The sequence below is a fragment of the Uranotaenia lowii genome, chromosome 3 (genome assembly GCF_029784155.1).
Source record: "Uranotaenia lowii strain MFRU-FL chromosome 3, ASM2978415v1, whole genome shotgun sequence".
NCBI classification, from domain to species: domain Eukaryota; kingdom Metazoa; phylum Arthropoda; class Insecta; order Diptera; family Culicidae; genus Uranotaenia; species Uranotaenia lowii.
Window position 1 is genome coordinate 229,896,453 of NC_073693.1, and position 24,912 is coordinate 229,921,364.

Genomic DNA, 24,912 nt, shown 5'->3' on the forward strand with positions numbered 1-24,912 from the left:
GGAATATACAGACCCTTCTGCTTTGCAGTGTGGAGAGGTGAGGAACGAAAGGGGTTCCATAAAAATGTTGATGTATCGCTTAAAACTTATCAACCAATGTAACCAAATTTGACATGAGAGTTTTTGATAACGAAAAATTTGGATCCCTTCCTTCCTTCAAGCTTTTGCGGATGGATAGGAAGAAAGAGGGCTTCATACAAGTTTTTTGGCATGACTCAAGCACTTATGGTACCTACAAAAAATATTTTTAAATAATTTGTTAAAGTTTAATTGTTTTTTTTTGGAAGGTGTTGCAACGCACACCGGGTCAGCTAGTATGAAATAAAAAAAAATTATGTATTCATATTTGATATCTGCACAATAAAGACTCCAATATTCATGAGTTTGGGCCTAATTCCCACTTCTGTGAAGTTATTCAAAAATCTTTCAAGGTTCACAATTTGTGCATTGAATCGTATCAATATCAATCTCTCCTGGTGAGTTTTCCCCCTCAAAGACCATCTGAAGGGTTTCACCACACTGGTTCACCCTTAAACCGAATTTTATACATAAAAAAACAATTTCCAACCAAATTTGTCATCCACTCAATCAAGATCAAGATGACACTTTTCACCTACCTGCGAACAATTCTGTCAACTCACTTCCAAGTGTCATCTTCCCCCTTCCCTGGTAAGCTTAATTAATATTACCAATAAATAAAAGGGACCGTTTCGTTACGCCCGGTTATGTTTGCTCGATAGGCACTTCAAAAATCTTTCATTGGGCACACCGCGCAAGAAAATTCCCATGATCGCTGCTCTCAAACATACCTACACACTCAGCCAGCATAGCAGCATCGCATCAGACTGAATGGAACGGAACTCCCAATCGAACTATCGTCATCGACCAAAAACAAACCGGCATTCGGGTAGGCAACAACCGCAGCATACGATCAACGGAATCAGTAGAACAAAGCAGAAGCAGCGATAACAGGCTCAACCAAACGAACGAAGCTTCTGTGACCCGAACACCTCGTCGAAACGAAACCCACAAGAAAATCCTGATCTTTTCCATCGTCATCGACCCGGCACTACCGACTATCATCGGAAATCGTGATAATACGTTCGTCAACTTATGTATGTGTTTGTGAGTTTGTGTTCCAATCATCGTCATCATCATTTTAGCAGCGAAGCACCAGCAGAGGTCGTCATCGTCGTTCCTCACTCATACGCGGCTATCTGCGGCTGGTTTATGATTTTCAGTTCAGTTCAGCCTGCCGAACGCGGTGGACTTACCTTTTCGTCGGGATTCTTTGTCGGATCCGGATACGTTTCGTTCGGTTCGTTTTTCTTCACGCGTATCGCGTTCGTTTGCGCGACGGGATTAGCGATTTGTAGGCGCGTGTTTTATTATTTCTTTCGGTTTTTTTCTTCTATTTGCTGATCCTCTGCGCCTGGTCCTCTCATCGTCGACGCGCTAACCTGCGACGGTATAACGGAATGATCGTCATCAACTTCTTCTAGAGATTGTCGTCGTCGTCGTTGCCGTCGTTGGCAAACGGAAGTTGGATTAGTCGGAGCTCAAGTGAGGTGATTTTTTATTTCTTCTTCTACTGAAATCGTTTCTTACTGCTACGAGTCAGTGCCGACCAGCAGAGTCTTCCCGGGGAGCAGGTTTTTTGCCCCCAAGAGAAGAACCGAAAGAAGGGAAGAAGGTGGATTACGGAGCTGATTGGAAATTGTGTGCGAGTGCTGTGATGCTGCGCGTTTTATTGCGCGCGATTTGAGATTATTTATGATCTGTGCGAAGTGCGAAGAAATTCTCCTGAACGCATTGCGTTATCTGTGGGAGAGTGTTAAGCTACTGAAAGTACAACGGTCGCCATATCAGATGGCAAAAATCAACTGATGTCCAACTATGAAGGAGGGAACGTGTTTGAAGAAGATACCACCGATTGGACAAGAACTAACAGTGAATGTGCAATAGATAACACTGAACAAGCTGTCGTCGCTGAACGGATGTGATGGAGAAGATTACAGATGATGGGATTGGACGGTTCAGAGAAGATGCGAAGCAGTGTGATTGGAACAAAGAACGCAAGGATAATGATCGTTGAGCAATCTCAACTGGAGCTTTAAGAAAAATCTGCTGGAAGAAGCTGTGAATGGGATTATATCACTTGAGTGCTTCAAAGGAAACAATAACCCTGTCGTCGAAACAGATGTCCTCAGAAAAGTTGTTTCGGAAACCTTTTTTTATCCTCTGTTAAATTATTTACATGTTGTTTTTGAACCAAAATTTCGTTTTGAAAGTTGCTTCTTTAGTTATGATTTCGATTTTTGTTTCTAATTTCTGATTCTGATTTCTGATTCTGATTTCTGGTTCTGATTTTTGATTTCTGATTCTGATTTCTGATTCTGATTTCTGATTCTGATTTCTGATTCTGATTTCTGATTTCTGATTTCTGATTCTGATTTCTGATTCTGATTTCTGATTCTGATTTCTGATTCTGATTTCTGATTCTGATTTCTGATTCTGATTTCTGATTCTGATTTCTGATTCTGATTTCTGATTCTGATTTCTGATTCTGATTTCTGATTCTGATTTCTGATTCTGATTTCTGATTCTGATTTCTGATTCTGATTTCTGATTTTGATTTCTGATTCTGATTTCTGATTCTGATTCTGATTTCTGATTCTGATTTCTGATTCTGATTTCTGATTCTTATTTCTGATTCTGATTTCTGATTCTGATTTCTGATTCTGATTTCTGATTCTGATTTCTGATTCTGATTTCTGATTCTGATTTCTGATTCTGATTTCTGATTCTGATTTCTGATTCTGATTTCTGATTCTGATTTCTGATTCTGATTTCTGATTCTGATTTCTGAATCTGATTTCTAAATCTGATTTCTGTTTCAGATTTCTGATTTCTGATTTTGATTTTTGATTCTGATATATCTGATTCTGATTTCTGATTCTGATTTCTGATTCTGATTTCTGATTCTGATTTCTGATTCTGATTTCTGATTCTGATTTCTGATTCTGATTTCTGATTCTGATTTCTGATTCTGATTTCTGATTCTGATTTCTGATTCTGATTTCTGATTCTGATTTCTGATTCTGATTTCTGATTCTGATTTCTGATTCTGATTTCTGATTCTGATTTCTGATTCTGATTTCTGATTCTGATTCTGATTTCTGATTCTGATTTCTGATTCTGATTTCTGATTCTGATTTCTGATTCTGATTTCTGATTCTGATTCTGATTTCTGATTCTGATTTCTGATTCTGATTTCTGATTCTGATTTCTGATTCTGATTTCTGATTCTGATTTCTGATTCTGATTTCTGATTCTGATTTCTGATTCTGATTTCTGATTCTGATTTCTGATTCTGATTTCTGATTCTGATTTCTGATTCTGATTTCTGATTCTGATTTCTGATTCTGATTTCTGATTCTGATTTCTGATTCTGATTTCTGATTCTGATTTCTGATTCTGATTTCTGATTCTGATTTCTGATTCTGATTTCTGATTCTGATTTCTGATTCTGATTTCTGATTCTGATTTCTGATTCTGATTTCTGATTCTGATTTCTGATTCTGATTTCTGATTCTGATTTCTGATTCTGATTTCTGATTCTGATTTCTGATTCTGATTTCTGATTCTGATTTCTGATTCTGATTTCTGATTCTGATTTCTGATTCTGATTTCTGATTCTGATTTCTGATTCTGATTTCTGATTCTGATTTCTGATTCTGATTTCTGATTCTGATTTCTGATTCTGATTTCTGATTCTGATTTCTGATTCTGATTTCTGATTCTGATTTCTGATTCTGATTTCTGATTCTGATTTCTGATTCTGATTTCTGATTCTGATTTCTGATTCTGATTTTTGATTCTGATTTCTAATTCTGATTTCTGATTCTGATTTCTGATTCTGATTTCTGATTCTGATTTCTGATTCTGATTTCTGATTCTGATTTCTGATTCTGATTTCTGATTCTGATTTCTGATTCTGATTTCTGATTCTGATTTCTGATTCTGATTTCTGATTCTGATTTCTGATTCTGATTTCTGATTCTGATTTCTGATTCTGATTTCTGATTCTGATTTCTGATTCTGATTTCTGATTCTGATTTCTGATTCTGATTTCTGATTCTGATTTCTGATTCTGATTTCTGATTCTGATTTCTGATTCTGATTTCTGATTCTGATTTCTGATTCTGATTTCTGATTCGGATTTCTGATTCTGATTTCTGATTCTGATTTCTGATTCTGATTTCTGATTCTGATTTCTGATTCTGATGTCTGATTCTGATTTCTGATTCTGATTTCTGATTCTGATTTCTGATTCTGATTCTGATTTCTGATTCTGATTTCTGATTCTGATTTCTGATTCTGATTTCTGATTCTGATTTCTGATTCTGATTTCTGATTCTGATTTCTGATTCTGATTTCTGATTCTGATTTCTTATTCTGATTTCTGATTCTGATTTCTGATTCTGATTTCTGATTCTGATTTCTGATTCTGATTTCTGATTCTGATTTCTGATTCTGATTTCTGATTCTGATTTCTGATTCTGATTTCTGATTCTGATTTCTGATTCTGATTTCTGATTCTGATTTCTGATTCTGATTTCTGATTCTGATTTCTGATTCTGATTTCTGATTCTGATTTCTGATTTCTGATTCTGATTTCTGATTCTGATTTCTGATTCTGATTTCTGATTCTGATTTCTGATTCTGATTTCTGATTCTGATTTCTGATTCTGATTTCTGATTCTGAATTCTGATTCTGATTTCTGATTCTGATTTCTGATTCTGATTTCTGATTCTGATTTCTGATTCTGATTTCTGATTATGATTTCTGATTCTGATTTCTGATTCTGATTTCTGATTCTGATTTCTGATTCTGATTTCTGATTCTGATTTCTGATTCTGATTTCTGATTTCTGATTCTGATTTCTGATCCTGATTCCTGATTCTGATTTCTGATTCTGATTTCGAATTCTGATTTCTGATTCTCATTTCTGATTCTGATTTCTGATTGTGATTTCTGATTGTTATTTCTGATTGTGATTTTTGGTTCTGATTTCTGATTTCTGATCCTGGTTTTCGATTTCTGATTTCTGATTTCAGATTTCTGATTTCAGATTTCAGATTTCAGATTTCTGATTTCAGATTTCTGATTTCAGATTTCTGATTTCTGATTTCTGATTTCTGATTTCTGATTTCTGATTTCTGATTTCTGATTTCTGATTTCTGATTTCTGATTTCTGATTTCTGATTTCTGATTTCTGATTTCTGATTTCTGATTTCTGATTTCTGATTTCTGATTTCTGATTTCTGATTTCTGATTTCTGATTTCTGATTTCTGATTTCTGATTTCTGATTTCTGATTTCTGATTTCTGATTTCTGATTTCTGATTTCTGATTTCTGATTTCTGATTTCTGATTTCTGATTTCTGATTTCTGATTTCTGATTTCTGATTTCTGATTTCTGATTTCTGATTTCTGATTTCTGATTTCTGATTTCTGATTTCTGATTTCTGATTTCTGATTTCTGATTTCTGATTTCTGATTTCTGATTTCTGATTTCTGATTTCTGATTTCTGATTTCTGATTTCTGATTTCTGATTTCTGATTTCTGATTTCTGATTTCTGATTTCTGATTTCTGATTTCTAATTTCTGATTTCTGATTTCTGATTTCTGATTTCTGATTTCTGATTTCTGATTTCTGATTTCTGATTTCTGATTTCTGATTTCTGATTTCTGATTTCTGATTTCTGATTTCTGATTTCTGATTTCTGATTTCTGATTTCTGATTTCTGATTTCTGATTTCTGATTTCTGATTTCTGATTTCTGATTTCTGATTTCTTATTTCTTATTTTTGAAGGCAAGTTGTCTCAAAGATGGTTGTTTTGACAAGTTTTCGACCAGTATTAACGATTAATTTTCCAACAGTGATGCCAGAAATAATTTTCAATTGATGCCGGTGTGAAGCATAAAAAGATTTGAGAAAAGTGTAATAACTTACTGAAAAACAAGTAATTTTTTTATATTTATGTACAGACCCCGTTCGATTGTTTGGCTCCTTAACCCATTCGAGACCGATTGCACACCGTGTGTGCAATGGAATTTTTGTGCCTTTGTCAGAACAATCTTTCATTGTGAGTTTACTATTGCTCGGAAAAATAATATTCTTATACCAATGGAATCCTCAAATGTGGCAAAATGTATTGGGAAATGGTTTGGATGAAAATCAAACGACATAAAAGTTATCTAACAGTAAAGGACTATGAGTTCGAATGTCCTGAAAAGGCCTCCGTCTCGAATGTGTTAATGCCTAGGTATGAGCCGGTTCAAATAAAAAAGTTACAAACAAAATCTGTTCAATTTTGGTAACACGCCCGTACATTTTGTGTTACCAAAATCGAATTGTGCCAAAATCGAACGATTTTCTTTTAACTTTTTTTTTACTTTTGCTACCACAACATACTTCTGTTATTATTATAAACGTAATTTATAGTCAATTTTCGACCATTTTCAGTAATTTTAAAAACAAATTTCATTATTTTTCTGATGCATTTAGCACTTTTCATGTTTTGTTTAAATATAATGTATGTTGTTTTTTGACATCCTACATTATTTTTTTAGTTTTAAATCCTTTTTGGTGTTTTTCTTTTTTCCTTTTTTTTAGTCTTTTGTTTGTATTTGTTTAAAATTTTCAAAGTTTTCATCTTTTGGTCATTTTTGAGTACTTCATTTTTTAAAATTTTTGTGTTTGTTGATGTATTTTATCACCATATATAATCGCCATATATAAAACATATATCGGTATTTTAGAACGACATTACCTTATAGCTTTCGCTTTAACAAAACCAATATAATTAAGACGAGCATCATGAATACATTTTTATGTTTCTGATGACAAAAACATCAACAAAAAAATAAAGTACTTAAAAATGCAAAGTATGATTAAAATTTTATAAAATTAAAAAACAAATACAATCGAAACCTTATACATGACTTAAAATATTTGAAGAATAATATTGGATGACAAAAAAAGCAAACATGACAAGAAAAAGGAAAACAAACATTACAAATGAAACAAGGATAGGGATGGATGAATCAATAACATGAGAAGAAAAAATAAATTACAAAAAATGATCCAAATTTGACTAAAAATTATTTCAATGACATGAATATTAATTTTTTGTAGTACATAATGAGTAAATACAAAGTGGAGTGAAAAAACTGTCGATTTAGGCAATAATCCATTTTGGCAACACAAAATGTCCAGGCGTGTTTCCAAAATCGAATGGATTCTGTATAATCAAGGTTTTACTCAAACCAACACTTAGCATGAATGTGGTAGTGGTATTCATTTTAAAAAAGTGAGACCCATATTTTGGCATTTTTCCACCTTTATTCTGGCAAAACGATACCAAATTTTACTTTCAAAGCCAAATTTGGTATAATGTTATCATGAAATTCTGCTCAGGGTTTATTTAAAAAAAAAAAACAAGCTTGTTTTTTATAAGACGAAGAATTTATTCAAAATAGTACCGTAAACAGGGGGAACTTTAATCACCGAGGTAACTTAGTGATTAACTTAGTAAAATGTTAAAATATGTGAAAACTGTTAACTGCGCCTGAAAGCTTATAAACAAATAAGTTAAATTTGGTTTTTATTTGAAGATTTTTGAGATTATTCAAAATTTATTTTCGAAATCTTTAAATATATGGTTTTTCGAAGGCTCACAAACAAACATCTCTCCTGATCAAATTGAAGCATTTAGGAGCAAATGGGTTATTTTATGTGAAAGTTAAACTTTTTCCTTTGTTTAGGTTTTGTTTAGGTGTAATTTTTATGGTCATTTGGTGATAATTTTTGGATATTGAAAAAAAAAACGGTGATTTTCCATGAGAAAGCACTCATAGTAAAAATGGCTGAAACGCCTATCAAAAGGTTAAATTTCAAGAAAAAAAAAAAGAACATGGGAACAGTGGGAGGACCTAGGGATTTGCATGAAGGCAAAATTTTATTAGTTTTTGAGTCCAAAAAAATTGAGAAATGTTTATAATTTTTACCCCTAGATGTATGCAGCAACATCGTCCATTTGATTATTAATTTTTGAAAAAAAAGTTGATAGAAAACAGATTAATTCTGACAAAAGTTTCTGTTATTAATGTTTATGCCTTGTGTGCTAAATGGCTCCATCACAATAATTATGAAAATGTTGATGTACGTAAAAATCATAGTGATCAAAGTTACCCCTATACTTGAAATCTGGTTTTGTAACAAACATTTTATTTTAACCACCAATGTCTTTTGAATTTATTGCAATCAATGATCATGTTTTATACTTCTCACCTTAGTAAGTGTTTTAAAACTTTTAGGTATGACGAAAAAGCAACCCCTTCCAAAATTTTCAAAAATGAATTAAAAAATTGATGAAAGTTCCCCCAGTTTACGGTAACATGAAACTAAGCTTTATCTGAGAAGAAAAGTTTTTTTTATAGCAAATTAAAAAACTTCATATGAAATTACTGGATAGGGACCAAATGATCACCCTAAAGTTGGGTGAATTAGGCATTCTCTGCCGCAAGGCTTATCTCTCGCATGCTTATCTCCATAAGTGGTATCATTTTAACCCAGGTGGTGCTCAATATGCCCCACACGCTGACTGATTCTGAGTTTATGTTAGATAAATTAGATTTTTCTCCCCCTCTTTAATTTTTTTTAAGAATATTGACCACAGTTAGTCTTTGAAGTTTTTAATGGTTTTTTTTCTTGAAGAACAACTTGTCATAAAAAATTATATGCTTTAGATAAAAATTCATCATTCATCATCATGCGTATAGCCTTGATTTTATGTAAACATAAACTAACTCTCAGAGGCGTTTAAATATCGCTGAATGAATCAGCGATAGAAAATTTTGCGTGGGAAGGCTGTGTTTGTTGTCAAACAAAATCTGGTGACATAGCGCTAGATCTAAAGAAGAAAAAACCGCAGATCAGTGAATTTCAGACCATTAAGAAAATCAACCTTGTTTGGTTCGGGTATTGCCAAAGTCCGCTGACTTGACACATCCGTTCGGGTTTCGTTCCATTCCGCAGCTCGCATATCCGTGACGCGGTTTCATGTTGGAACCTTCACACATTTCATTTCGATCTTGACTGCGCCACCGCCTCTCGAGAGAGATCGAAACTAAAACCAATCTCGCCACCATTAACGCTAATATTGTACATTAGTAAGTAAAGGGAATTGGCTGTGCAATTGGCAAATTTCGCTTTTATTAGTCATGTCGATTCGTTGGCTGGGTTTGGTTCCACACGAAAATCACGAAAGCCACATGGCAATTACTGTTGCTGCTACAATTTTCACGCTTTCTTCGCGCTTTTCTCTCTCCGGATTCAGCCAGGCAGCGAATCGCAATCCGGCGATGTGAGCTGTAGGAACATTCATTTATTAGCTGGGCAGCTCCATATGGCCGTTGATGATGACCATTCGCGTAAAGTTCGCCAAATTAGCTACCTGAATGATGAAGGGGCTGACTGTTGCTCATATGTATGTATTTACTATGAGAAATCGTGCTAAAGGGGAAAATCTCCGGTAGGCAACATGCAAGAAGCAGAAAAAGCAAAACGCACTTTCCGTTCACACACTTCAGTGATCACATCGAGATGGCCAGCATCCGTCAATCGCCACTTCCAACATCTGTTATTGTTGTTGTTTGATTCATGCAGTCTTCTTTGAAGTGGGGGCTTTTTGGCGTCTATTATTTTTCTCTATCTCTGGCGCATAAGGCTGCTGCAGCGTTTTCTTGATGATTGAGAAAATCGTAAAGCACCGCAGCGTGACCGTGAAAATTCGCCGCAGCACCACAACAAATAATAAATCAACGTGCTGCTGCTCGGTCGGCCGAGGAGAAATAAACACTTTTACCCAATCAATCTACCCTGCCTGCACACGCAGCCCGAACTCGATGCAATGCCGCAGCAATATTGCACTCGAATACAAGCTCGTTAATTAACAAACGAATCGAGCAAGGGAAATCTTGAATTGATTATTTTTTTCTTAAGCCCCAGTCGTTCTTAATCTGATAACGTATTCGACCTAATAGAAGTGAATGGGTAGGCGCGTGATAAGAGAGTCTACGTTTAGGTTTACGTTAAGCTACTTTGAGCGGCAAATCCGCTGCTTGTAGAAATTGTTTGGCGCCCATGTTATTCTCTTTTTTCCCAGTTGATTATATTATTGGAAATCCAAAAAAAAAAAAAAAAAAAAATTCAAAAAATTGTTTAGAAAGAGTTTGCGGACTCTCCATAATTTCGTTTTAATCATTAGTTCTTCCATTAAAAATTTTCCATGGGCGTTTACTAAAATGCCTTAAAATAGCATAAAAGCACTTTTCACAGCATTAAGCAACCTACGATCATTCTTTAAAAAGATTCAAACGGTTAAAGTGTTTCACACAGAGGCTATTTTGCCTGCACATTTTTGGCAATCGGCCGCAAATGTTTACCGATTTTTTCGATTTGAGGTTCATCGTGTGGGTAATAAATTATAATTTTTCAATATTTCAAAATAAAGTCGATTTGTTTAACAGGTTATTAATCATTAGTTCCGAATAAAAAAAAATCCAATTTTTTTTATTTTTTAAATATTAAGAACTTTTGTCAGGGATGTTATATTGAAGTGTTCTTTTGATTTTTGGAATTCTTAACAATAAATCTTTTCAACATTGGAATATGTTGAGGATCAATGTAAGTTAAGACCGCTATCTCATATTTTCCGGTAGAAAAAATATCTTATTTAGAAAATGACATTCAACTTTTGTTTTGCTTTGCTTCGCTGAATCTCATTTTTCAATGAATTGATTTTTAGTTTTTTTTTTCGATAATTCGATTATCATTTTTATAGAACATACTTAGTCTCTCAAAAATCTCAGTTCTTAAGTAAATTGGAATGATAAAAATGAAGATTGATATTTGCGCTTCGGGCCATTTTAACCCGAACATTCATTGAAAAATTGAACGAGAAGAACTTTTTTTATGGTTGGCAAACAAAAAACACAAGATTTTTTTGTATTTAACAAAAAACTTTCATATTTTCATTTAAGGCTTAAATTTAAACTTAGAGGGGACAACAATGTTGTAAACATACAACGAGATTCATTTAATTTTAAAACAGCATACGACCTCGTCATTTCCAAATTAACACAGACACTGACACACAAATGTAAACGCAAAACAAACCAAACTGAGCAAGAACATATTAGTAAAGACGATAGCCAGTAATTCATAAGTTTGAAAATAAAAATTGTAATTCTAGTAATTATTTGTAATTTAAAATAAATTTTAGTGTCCACTGAAGAGGAGCGAATACCACAGTAACTCGAAACGTCTGGACAAATGGTATAAAAACGTATTTAATTTGTAAAACTCACCGAAAAACGTCGATAAAACTCAACAACAATAACGAAATATAAAATAAGCATGTCTGAAATTTTTGGAAAGTTCTATCAATGAGATCAAAAGTTACGCGAGGTACAATATTTCAGGCATGATCCTAAAAATACTTTTTCTGTAGAATTTTGGACGATTTTTTCCATCGGAAAATCATATTTTATGTTCATCAACCTGTAAATCTAAATTATTTCCAACAAAAACTCAAAACAAATTCGTGAAATTCTGATTTCAAAACACAAATTATTCGATTTTTTTTTTAATTTATTGCTTTTTTCAGACCTTTTTTAACTGATTTGTGGATGGAAATGATACTGTTCTCATGAATCGTCCAAAATTTTAAAGAAACCGCCTTTCTAGGTTCATTCTTGAAATATGGTACCTCACGTAACTTTTGATCCCATCGATAGAACTTTTCAGAAACTTCAGACATACTAACTTTATATTTCAACAATCACTGTGCGAAATTTCAATGAAAAGTGAGATATTGAAGCTTGATTGGTAAAACTCCAAAAAGTCCGATTTTTCGTAGAATTACTGTAACTCATGCCCCACGTATTTTAGAAAGATCAAATTTCGTGATATAATAGTGATATAGTTGATCTATCTTCCGCAAAAATTTGATTGAAATTTGAAAAATACCATCAGAGTGAAAAGTAATGGAAGTTCAAAGTAGAAGCGACAGTGTGCGTGCTCCCAATTTTTCCATATAAATTTGCATTCAAGTATTGAACTTTAGTTGATCGATTATTCTTAAGATATACTCGACAAATTATTAAAAAAATTAAAAAACAATTATTCCGTCAAGTATGCAATTAACATTTTAAATCCAAAAGCTTTATTTTTCCTAACACTATTGAAACAATAAAAACTGTCTTAAAGCCAATATTGTTTTTTGGGCAAAAATGGATTTGTTAGAGGTAAATTAAATTTCCTTTGACGAGAACTCCATACAGTAGAGATCATCTTATCATCTCTTATCATCATATTATCAATGAGTTTTTCCAAAGTTGAAAACTGAGATAGAGAATTAAATAAATTTCCAAAATATTTCTAATAATTTCAATTAGTTGAGAAATATTTGCTTCAGATTTCAGATCTCATTCTAATCCAGCACATGAAGTTCACATTCATTAGTTGGGCTCTAGTTTGAAATGTCAAGGCACAAAATGGATTTCATTTTTTTCTCAGCCTCCTTAACAGATGTGCATATTTTGTTGGCTAATATATGTTGATTGTTATTCCCATGTCAATTAATCAAAATACACGTTTAAATTAGTAGTGAAACTTCATGTAAGATAAGCGACGTCTGAAACACAAAATTCCAATTGATACAAAAGAACTTTAAAGTCGATTCCAATCGATCCGAGCTTTTGTCGTGGAGCTTTTAACAAGTGCTTTTTTACGAAGCCAAATTTCAAGCACTCATATACTCATATCTCTTTGACTCTAGGGCCTCAAAAATAAAATTCAACTCGCTCATTTTCACCATTCTTTATTCCTTCCAACCTTCTATCAGTCTACAAACTTTCAAAATTTTGGTATGATCAAACTGAAAAAGACATAACTTACACTTGCACTTACGATAAATTATTTATTTTGTTTTGCTATTTTTAATAGCATTCCGGTGAACAATTGATGAAAATTCTTTTAATTGAACCAGGAATGGATGAAAGAGATGACAATTTAAAATACATACAGGTTTCGAAATTGAGTCAAAAACAGCGTTTTAGACCATTTGATCTAAAACGGCCTTTTTGACGCAATTTATCAATTTATTCTTAAAATTCTTTGATTAAAAAGTTTTATTAGGCATTCACTGAAATACCATTAGAAACAGTATTAAATAATTTATCACAGCAAATTGTTACTTATTACACTTCATTTGAAAGATTTAAACTATTTAAGAGCTGCTCATATAGTTGATTACATACTTGGCACATATCAGTTTAGTTTGGTCGTATTATTTGACTAATACACACGATAAAATGAAAAAAAAAATTAACAAATATATTATTTAATTTATTAATTTCTTGATATTGACTGTTTTTTGGGAATTTGTAGGGTAAATGTACCCGACCTTGGCACCTATATGGTTTACCCTTTTTTTCGACATTCCTACCTTCCTGTTTAGTGCACCATAGAACATCCTTTGAAGAATTTACTTGCTAACTTGTATAAATTGAAACAAAAATCTGTTTTCTCTATGGAACTTTCATTAATGTGAGCAAAATGCATGCAAAGTACTCACTACGGTGCTCCAATTACTTGGCCGCCGCGCCGTACCAATTGTTTGCTGTTTCGATGATCTGATTCTTGGCCACCAGCAATGTGCAATAGATCTTTACCAACAATGCTCAATTGACAGTTAACAGAATTGTTGGCTATTCTGAATATAAGGCCACTGACAGAATGACGTCAGCTGAGCGTAAAGTTCTATGCGACGATGGAACGACGGGCGCCACTAATACAATAAAAAGGCTTTTGAAAACATTGATGAAATTTGGTTGGAAGGGAAGCACAAAATAAGCTTTCATTTAAAAAAGTCGGAAGTCCAGAAATTCCGCTATGCGATTGCGACACATAGGGTTATTTTGACTACCAAACAACTGTCTTCATATTGTGGAGTTTGGCTTCATAAAGTAAGAAATTAAAAAAATACTTGAATGGTATTTTAAAACTTTGCCCTTTTGAATTTGTTAGCTGAGATTATGAGCTTCTAGCAAGAGCCATCTCAAATGCCCGGGGCGTTGCGCAGTGGTTCGACACGCCAAATAGATGTTAGAATGTAAATCTTGCTAAAACATTTTTTAATTCGACTCACATCAAATATTTTGAGGAATAATTGGAAAGCAAACGATATTTTCCTGAATTTCCAACTCCTGTTTCCATGAAAAAAAATTAGAACAAAAATCCAAAAAATTAAATCTGAGTACATGGTTCTCAAGCAATAGAAAACGATTCCAAAACCCAATTACCAATGTACCTTCAATTCATGGTTCCCAAATAGCGATTTTTGCATTTTCAATGCTTGGATATGACTTTTAGTTTGTAGAATCACTTATGTTCTTCAATTTATTTCGAAGCTTAAGTTGATAGAAACGGTCTTATCATACAATCCCATTAGTATGAAAACATTTGTGCGTAGTTTTAAATGAATTTTTAGGGAAAACATCAGCCCAAAAATACCTCTTAAATGAACATGTATTTTTTCCAGCTTCCAACACTGATGGTGTATTTCGATTCAAGTAGCATGCCAAGAAAAGGAACAAAATTAGTTTTAAATTTTTATTCAAAACCTAAATAAATATTCATTCTTTTGTCTTTCTAGTAATTTTAGATTTTTGCCGAGTTAAACTGGAGGCATGAGTATTTATTGCAAATTTTTCAAATGAATGTCCGCGTTTGAAACGCATGTAATTTAACAGATGCACTAGAAAGGTGAGTTCATCTTATTTTCCTACGCTGATTTCCAACATAATTTCCTCGGATGCAGATTGAAAAAATTAACTTCTTTATTAAAGTACAAACAATCAAAAAATTCGGTATGCACAGATTTAAACAAAATATTCTCTTCGCAATGAAAATATATTCAAAATATTTAAGCTCAATTTGGACCTGAAAAACATGAAAAGACATGTTGGCATGCCAAGAAAAGGACCATGCCAAAATAGGGCTCACTAACCTAAAGGCTCTTTTTTTTCTCAATTTGATTGATGAATTAAAGGTTTTACTTTTTTGCTGGAGAATTTCCAACTTGCTGTCAATTTGAGAGAAAAAACGGTTTTTGATGCATCTAAAGTTTTTGCCCGTTTTGGACCTTCTTCAGGGAATTGAAAATTGTATTTTTTAAGTTATTTGTTGGCCCATTACAAAATTTATTGTGCAATGTTTACCTAAAAGTACCCTTTTCTTGTTGTAGTCGACTCGGATGGCCTTGTTAATTTGTCTATTTATCTGTTTTTTTTTATTTTTATTTTTTTTTATTTATTTAACAAATTATTTCAGATTTAATGACGATAAGGTGCAGTGGTTGACCTACTATGTGAAGTTTTTCTTGGATAAAATCCGTTTACCTGGAGATTTTGAAGAATAAGTTTTCCTTCTGTTTTAATTTTTTTCAAAATTCCAGCTTTCAGCAAGAAGAAAATGAAACTTTTTTGGTAAATACTCCACAACAAAAATTCGTAGTCGGTTTTAAGGTAAACACTCATTTCACAACGAATTTTGCTACCGTTACCGTAAATAACTTTAAACACATAATCTTTTAGTACCTGAAAAAGATACAAACGGATTGAAGCTTTGATACTTGAATCAAAAATCGCTTTTGCTCTAAAAAAAAGACTGATAGCCGAAGTTTACCAAATACAAAAAAAAATCTCACATCAAAAATTTACTCACCGTTAGATATGTTTGTTAATTACTTCATCGAAATAATCAAGGAAAGTGATATATTTTTCTCAACGACGCTTGACTTATTTATGTGTCTATCTATCAGTATCTACTACTTTGTAGTAGTTGGCCCGTGCTGATTAAAAATTTGGTATACGATGAAATGCTCCTTAATAAAATTCTACTCGCTCGTTTTCACCCTCTTTCATTTTTTCAAACTTTCCATCCTTTAAAAAAAATTATAATCTAAAAATATTCTTACAAACAGGGACATCAATTTCACCGATTAGTCCAATAAACTACTTCAAATTACCTGTTGATTTAGCTCTAGTTTTCAATTTAAATCCTTATCCAAATTTATGAACCTTTCAAAACATAAATTCTTAACCAAATTTTTGAAGGAAATTTTGAGTTTGCACTCAAAGTCATACATTTAGTTAAAATCAAGATTATTTATGTTCAAAATTGATTTTGGTTGTAAAATTTTAACAGCAAACTCTATTTCAAATTAAATCTGAATTGGAGCTTTGGCATTAAACTTTTTTCTGAAGGACATAATGAAAATTTTTAGCAGAGTGACAATATGGTCGCATGATTATGAGATTCCAATAACACATTTGTCAAAAAAAAAACTTATATGGCTTAAAACTTATGTAATAACATGGCTACACGTAATAAGGGAATCGTGTTTTTACAGTTGGGTCTTTCCATACCAAGTGACCATGAAAATGCATCGACCCTCTCCGGTTTGACCCTAAATCAATATCAAGATGTATTGTTTTGTAAATAAGAAAATCAAAAGTATTTGGTGAATCGGATCACCCCTTTCCGAATGGCAATTCTCTTAATCTTGAAAATTTTACCTTTTTTACCAAAAACAGCGATTTCTTTTGTGTATAGCTCAGAAACCGTAGAAGCTACAGGTAAGTTGAGGTAGTTATTTTGAAGATTGAATCAATTGAATGAGATTTTTTTTTAAATTTTTGTATATATTCTTACAATGTTACCAGACCCAATTTTTACACCCTGAATTCGAATCATTTGTAAAATTTTGTCTCTCACCTCAAGTTTCAGAGATATAGTCTGAGGGAATTTTAAAATTGGTCAATTATGAACAATAACAAACATAAACTAATGATGAATCAATAAGCCTCTTTATAAAATCTGTTTTTGAATAAATTTATAATCTTCCATTTAATAAATGCTTCAGATTTTGCCTAGATAATTAAATTCAGAGATGAAACGCTTGGACAAATTGAATTCTACAGTTTTTATAAGTTTTAAAGCATTTTAAAAGATTGCAACTTCTTCTTATATTCCTAGGGGAGGTCTATGAGTATTTAATATCGAAAAAATTACATTTACATTTTACAGCTTTATTGAAGATTTATTGTAATTTGCAGTATTGCATGAAAATAAGCAAAAAAAAACATCTATCTATTACTTTTTTTTCTCAGAAGTCAAAATTTCACGTGATCTTCAGGAAAGATTATCATTGTAATAAATACTTTTTTTTATCCATATTATGTTCGGCAGATTTCGATAAAATTGCAAAAATTTCTCAGATACGTTTATTCTATTTCAATATGTCATCTCGAAAACAAGAGTTGCCAAAAACAACTTACTGCAAATTTGCTATTAGCAACCTCAAATTAGTTAAAATAATCTCTCAAATTTTTTCACTTCGGAAAAATGTGAGTTCTCAATATGAAATATTCAAAGGAATTATAATTTTTAAGTTCAAAATCCAAACTTTAACACATTGCGAACATAATACGAGATATTTCGTTTTTTTTTCACATGACACGTATGTGCTTTACTCAGGATTATAAGTCAAATGTTGAACATTTTATATAGAAGTTTAATTCTACAAAATTAAAACCAACACTCTCGACAACTCAAAGACACTTAATTTGTAAAATTTCGTCCAGTGTTTTCTGAGAGTGAGAATGCCAAAGGGCCTTTACGGGCTCAGATTTCCATGCGATCCCTAATGAAGAGTTGTGTAGACTTCTGTGACTGATCAAAACAATGGCTCAGTTTGTAAAATTTGCTTGAAAAATAAAATTATCAGCTCAAAAAAATTCATTTTAAAATTGATCCTTTCCCGTTTTCTTAAAACTTTTGCTTGAAACATTTGCTATTTTTCCAACGGTTTGTCTTCGTCGACACTCGACAAAAAACGAAAAACAATAACGACGCACGTTTCGAAATAAGCATTTATCGAACTAACTTTAAAGCTCCCGAATGGAATCAATACCCACCTCATCGCATTGCATCCACTGTAGGTAATGGATGGAAACAGTTCATCAAAAATCAACATTTCGATGCACGCGAAATTCCCAGCATCATGAAAACGATGCGTTGTTTCTGCATCGCAAGGAATCCTCACAGCAGCTACTAGCTATTGATAGCATTCGACACTCCATCAGCAGGATTTTTCTTTCTCCGAGTTTGGTTTTGGCTTCGATGTAAAGATATACAATCAAGTGCGTGCCTGTTTGTGTGAATGTGTTTGGGAATGGATCTGCTCATCGAACGTGTTGAATGAATGCAGCAGCATCAGCCGATAGCTGAAAGCGTAGAGAAGTGCCAAGACAGCAGCAGCAGCAGCATATCTTACATTCAGGGTATAGGGTCTGTGGCAAACGAAACGAAACTCCACACTCCGAATCAGCGACTTCTAGCCCTGTTAGTGACTGGCATGTTGGCAAAGTTGTAGAAGGTACATACATATGTACCTCCTAGACACAAACCCATGGTTGGTTGTTGAAGCTTTTCCCCGAAATGTTCGTAGAAACGTATGCATAGCTCACTGGAGGAAAGCGTTCAAAATTGGCCCCTCTTTTCTCTTGTGTGGTAGATATGTGTTGTATAGTGTATCTCGATGCAATCCTGAAAGATTCATTCGAAGCTGGGGAGCAGAGGTTGGAAATCCTTCACCCCCTCTCATCCTAGCTACTTGCATGAAGCAAATGGGAAGGATGAAGTGACAGAAAGGCGCAAAACAAAAAAAAATGAAAGAAAAAGAAAACTTAGTGCCACTGTGAAATGGATTAAAGTATATAGCTTCTTCAAAGTATTGTATGCTTTGCTGTATTGTAGATCCGTTGAACGGTTTCTTACCCCAATGTTTCTTTCCCTTCTTCTTCCCAGCAGTGTATAGTGTTATAGCTGATGTGTCAAAAGAATCGGAAAAGCTCAATCTTGACATAGATTTCGAGTGAACCACTTATCTACTCTGTTGTTGCTTGCTGCAGTCTTGTAGTGCTAGAGTTAGTGCCTCCGTGTCGAATGTAGCCGGGAAGGCCGATCCCTGTCCATTTGAAAGCTGCAAGCTTTCCAGAAGAAAATCCTAAGAAAAGCAAAGTTCGAAGAATAAATCTTTCCCCCCTTAAGAAAGAGGGATACTTTCGGCTCAAGAGTACAAACGAGAAAGCACAGAACTTTCCGGGGTGTTCAAGTTTCACGTCACGTGCGTTTTGAATTTCAACTGAATAATAGTACCCAGTAGTTCCGAGAAAAAAAAGCGAGTAGAAGAAATAGTTTCCAACAATCGGAGTGTGTCTTTGGAGTGTCCGGACCGAGACCCTCTGATATTGCCTCCATCCGGAAGCCGGGAATCTTGAACGATACGACCGGCTGCTGGTTTCGTTTAGTGACGGAGAGAAGAAAAAAACGGAAAAATAAAAGCCCTTACTGGTCACCGGTTTCTAGTTTGGATTTTCACTTCTGAATGATGGTGCTGATGCTGGTGGTTCCAGTTCAAAGATGATTCGACATGGTGCTGCATGATTCAGCAGGTAAGGGAAAATTTCGTTAAATCGAAACAGATTAAGACGTTACTTTGAAGATTTTTTTTGGCTTTCCTTCGAGGGGTTTTCCGAGCATATCCTCCAATCTGTTTAAAATTTCATGATTTGTCTAGAACTGTCTAGAAGTAAGAGCTTCTATAGCTAGTTGTATTTAAAGCTTTCATCTGAGTGATTTATTTCCAAAAACATGAGGAAAATTAAAAACCGAAAATTTTCAAGCTTTTCAAATAGCGTTTGCTTTTTCGAAGTATAAATAATGAATTTTGACATTATCAAAACAGCAAGAATTCCAATTTTGCACTCTGCTTTTCTGAAATCGAAGAAATTATAAGAATTTTAACACTTTGGTGTAACTTTTGTTCCAAAAAAAAATAACATATGAATCAAGACATACGATTGCTTTCCAGCAAAAATTAATTCCAACACTAAAAGATCGAGATTTAAAGCCAGGATAAAAACATTAATTTTTGTCCTTGGTTGTTTTAAAAAGATATTTTAGAATATCTTTTCTCGATTCGAAATCCAGAATGGTGGTTTTCATCTGCAGTCAAGTAATTTTCGGTAGAAAATTTAAAAAAATATTCGATGTTTAGTTTGATAATCTTAAGGGGGGGTAGGGTCTAACGGGTATAAAAAAAACACCATTTTCACGATTTTTTTCTAGAGCTATCGTCCAAACAAATGTATTCAAATTTTTTGCATTATACAAAGCATTGTTAAAAGAACATTTAGTAATTTTTTTGTTGAAAAATATTGAAAAATGAGCCGGTGACGGAGCACTTTCGAGGATGTCTTTTGGAAAACAGGATTTGCGGTGGACACTGTATCTCAGCACAGAATCATCTGAAGTCAAAAAATCAGAGCAAAATATTTTTAATAGATGTTTTTCTGGACCCCAACGTTTTTATTTAACTTAAAAAAATTTTTATGCAATTTTTGTGGCTGTTTGAAGTAAAAACTACGATTTTTCACGAAAAAATCCGCCATTTTTCACCTGTAAAAGCTGCCCAAAGTAAAAAAATAAAAAAAGAAAAACGTTGGGGTCTTTTATATGTAGAAAATATGTTCCAAATTTGAAAAGAATCGGATAAGTAGTTTTCAAATGACGATGTCCACGGGCTTTAAAAATGTGCTTTCGAGAAAAACGCGTTTGAAGTTTCTGCTCTTGCTTTCTTGCAGTATTAGATAGGAGGAGATAAAGGCCTATAATTTCTACAGTTTTGCTTCAATTGACTTGAAAATTTGACACAACATTCTTGAAATGATTTACAATAAGAAAATAAAAAAATAAAAAAATCGATTTTTTGAAAGTGTTAGACCCTACCCCCCCCTTAAAATAAAGCTTTGATTCATCTCAAGATTCAAACGACATAAGTTTTAAAATGTTGAGAATATTTTAAACATTTCTCCTCAGTTTATTTGAATGACAGTTTTTAATCATTGTAACAGTTTTGAATAGTTTTGAATTTATGTTTGTTTTGATTAAAAGAAATTCTAGATAAAATGACGCACAATATAATTAAAAGCGATAAATATGGATAAACCGAAAATATGCGATTTGATGCTACAAATAAACAAAGGATGCCATATTGCCCAGTTTTATCCGGGTTTGCCCGGATATTTGATACAAAATTTCAGAACACTCCGGCCCAACCCGGTCCCATTTTTTTATTTAGCCACCAAAACAAAATTTTTTAGCAGATTTTGTAAAAAATATAATGAAAGGATTTTTCTAAGCTTAAAATACGAATAAAAATCTGTTTTTTTTATAATTTTGATGGAAAAAAATGTTGTTAAAATTTTTATCGTGATTTTTGTTGAGTAACTTCTGGATTTTGAAAAAAATTACCGGATATTGTCGGGTTTTTGGTCGTCAATTTAAAAATGAAACGTCTGGATTTTTCCAGGTTTTAATTGAAAATTACCCGGTTTGTCCGGTCCGAATACGTGCTGAATAAATTCTGGCAACCTTGAAATGAATTGAAAGTTGAAACTTTAGTATTTTTCAATATAAAGTAGTAATGTTTGTCAACTATTACATGGTTTTGATAGTAAAGATCCAATTATCATTTAAAACAGGGGGTTTAAAACTTTTAACTCACCGCCCCCTAAATTTCCGAGATCTCCGCCCCTTGGGTCATTTTAGTTAAGTTTAGTTTGGCTCTTACCCGTGGAAATTTTCAAAATATTATTTATGTCCAAAGATTTTGTCGTAAATTCGTATGTGTGGGACAAGGCTTAAAACTCACTCGTATCACTTCAAAATTATGCTTTCAATTTCATGAGAATTGAAGAAAGAAAAATGCGGCAATTCATATACACTGCTGGCCAAAAGTTTGGGATCACCCTCAATACCATGAACATTTTGATCGGCCATATCTCAGCCATCTTATTTCATATCGGAACTCTTTTGATTTAATTCAAGAGATCGTGAGCTAAACCTTATTTGTAAGTTTTTCACAAAATGTTAGTATTGAGTTTATATAACCTCATAGTTGGAACATTTTTTCAAAAACCGAACTTAAACTTCAAACCCGATCATCTCAGGATGGAGTGGACCAAATTTCAAAATTCGAGTAGCATTTGAATCCTTTTTTCATACTTATCAAAATACATTTGATAAATTTTCTGCGAAAAATTTGCGTATGTACTAAACAAATTAAATATAGCTTCTTAAGTCATCGTCCAAAAGTTTAGGATCACCCCGTAGTATGGTGAACGGCCAAAAGTTTGGGATCAGTCTTCTTAAACATGCAACGTATTATTTATCTGGAAAGCTGATTTGAAAGCTAATGATTTGAACTTGCTGTATGGATATTAAGTTGAAATATTTTTTATGGCTAACTTATTTGAAACTTTAGACAAAGTTTCATCATTTCTGATGATTTTCATCAAATAGTCCGACCGTTGACAAAAATATGCAAATTTGTTTTGACCATAACTTAGTTGTCTCACAAGTTATTGCAGATCGGATTGGCTAATTTGCAAGCTTATAAATTGCACTTAATTTGGAAGGCTTAGCTAAAAAATATATATCACAAATGGTTATCATCAGAACGTTAACCAAAATAAGAACATTTGTTTTTGAATGAATATGAAGTAGTGATAACATAAATAATATGATATTAAGATTTTTACTTTTAATAACTATTGCATATGTACGTGCAGGTCATAAGATTTCAATAAGTCAATCCGATCTGCAATAACTTGTAACACAACTAAGTTATTGTCAAAACAAATTTGCATATTTTTATAAAGGTCGGATTATTTGATGAAAATCATCAGAAAATGATAAAACTTTAGCTAAAGTTTCAAATAAGTTAGCCATCAAAAATATTTCAACCTAATATCCATACAGCAAGTTCAACTCATTATCTTCCAAATCAACTTACCAGATAAACAAAACGTTGTTTGATAACAGAAATATGCGCGAAATAAAAATGCATGTTTTAGAACACATATCCCAAACTTTTGGCCGTTCGCCATACTACGGGGTGATCCCAAACTTTTGGACGATGACTTAAGAAGCTATATTTAATTTTTTTAGTACATCGCAAATTTTTTGCAGAAAATTTATCAAATGTTTTTTTGATAAGTATGAAAAAAGGATTCAAATGCTACTCAAATTTTGAAATTTGGTCGCAAGAAATTTTTCGCACAAAATTTAACAAATGTATTTTAGTAAGTATGAAAGAAGGATTCGAATGCTACTCGAATTTTGAAATTTGGTCCACCCTACCCTGAGATGATGAGTTTTGAAGTTTAAGTTCGGTTTTTGAAAAATGATCAAACTTTAAGATAAGTTTAAGCTGTATAAAGTCAAAATTAACATTTCGTCAAATACATACAAATATAATTTTTGCTCACGATCCCTTGAATGAGATTAAAAGTATTCCAATATGTATTAAAATGGCTGAGATATGACCATTCAATGTTTTCATTATTTTTAGAGGGTGATCCCAAACTTTTGGCCAGCAGTGGAGTTATAAAACAATCGGTGCATCTTAAAAAATTCACCTTAAAGAGGTCGAATCTAAAAATTCAATTTTTTTTTCGATACTTATTTAAAATAAAAGACCCACATACAAAAATAATTTGATTGTGTTTCTGAGATTTTTGACTTTTGTGTCTTAAGAGAAAAGTTAAAAAATGAACCTGAGTTCTTTTGCAAATAAACATTTGCATTTATCTTGTTCAAGCATTCACAATTTTGTTATTTTACTGAACATTATCTTCAGGTCTCAAATATAAACCGAAAAATATAAGGATGAATTACAGGAATTGCATTTTTAATCATATGAGGTGCAGGGATCCCAAACAACCAGAAGTCGTATTTTCTTTTACAGATTACATCGTATAGAATGTTATTTATACTCATTTTCGTATATCTGCACCTACAATGTGCGGTCCATGCATGTTCTTTATCGTATTTAAAAGCATTGCATGATTTTATTACGACAAGAAGTATTTATGTACATATGAACTCGACCTTTGTTTACGACAGTTCGCAAAAAACCGTGAAACGACCGATATACGGTGATCAGCCGTGATTGAGAGATTTTGTCGTGCTATGCATAAAATAATTCGATATAAAAAACGTATATAACTGCATTGATTCGTAATAATGTGCATGCAATCGTATACCTTTGCAAATTAATTCGCATGTCTGATTTTCGTAAAACGTATTTGCTGGCAATCGTAAAAGAATACAAAAAAGTTCAATAAAATCGTTGATGATAATGGGACATCGATGATTGGAATCGGATTAAAGGAGGCTTCAAAATGTTGGTCTATTTTTAGATCATCGATGACGTGTTCTACGATTTAAAAGATTTAAGTTATAGAAATATTCGATTTGCTTTTGGTTTAATGCCTTTGAAGCAAATCCCCTTGAATTTATATATTCCAGATAGCGTCGAGGAACCATCATGAGCTGCTGATCGAATCGTCAGGGGATTAAGTCCAGGCGCTAACAATAAATTCAAATTTGGGGATGAATAAACCAATTAGTTTAAAATGCCAAAAAAAAATATTTTTTTCAACTGACGGAAAATGAGAGCCCTGCACTCAAGTCGCAAAAGACGACCAAATAAGTCGTCAAACTTTCCATATTGGTACGAAAAAATTTCGTATTTTACAACCTCAATCATCTATATGATGATGTGAATTGTCATAGTATATTCCAAAAAGAATCAGGTTAGTCGTAAATGATGCGCATGACAAGTCGTGCAAATCGTAATTTAAT

General features: G+C 33.0%; 1 protein-coding gene across 7 annotated transcripts in view; it reads left to right on the forward strand.

Annotated features, from left to right (window-relative positions):
• Nucleotides 1-24,912, forward strand: part of LOC129758338 (uncharacterized) — a 219,198-nt gene that overhangs the window by 97,511 nt on the left and 96,775 nt on the right. The window contains exons 1-2 of one of the 7 annotated variants that reach the window (XM_055755837.1): nucleotides 1,257-1,568; nucleotides 19,009-19,655. The exons of 1 other annotated variant lie outside the window; for it this stretch is intronic. The gene's annotated coding sequence lies outside the window, so the exon portion shown is untranslated. Of the gene's footprint in view, nucleotides 1-1,256; nucleotides 1,569-19,008; nucleotides 19,656-24,912 lie in introns of those variants that run through there. 5 more of the 7 variants (XM_055755838.1, XM_055755842.1, XM_055755840.1 and 2 more) reach the window with 5 other exon arrangements.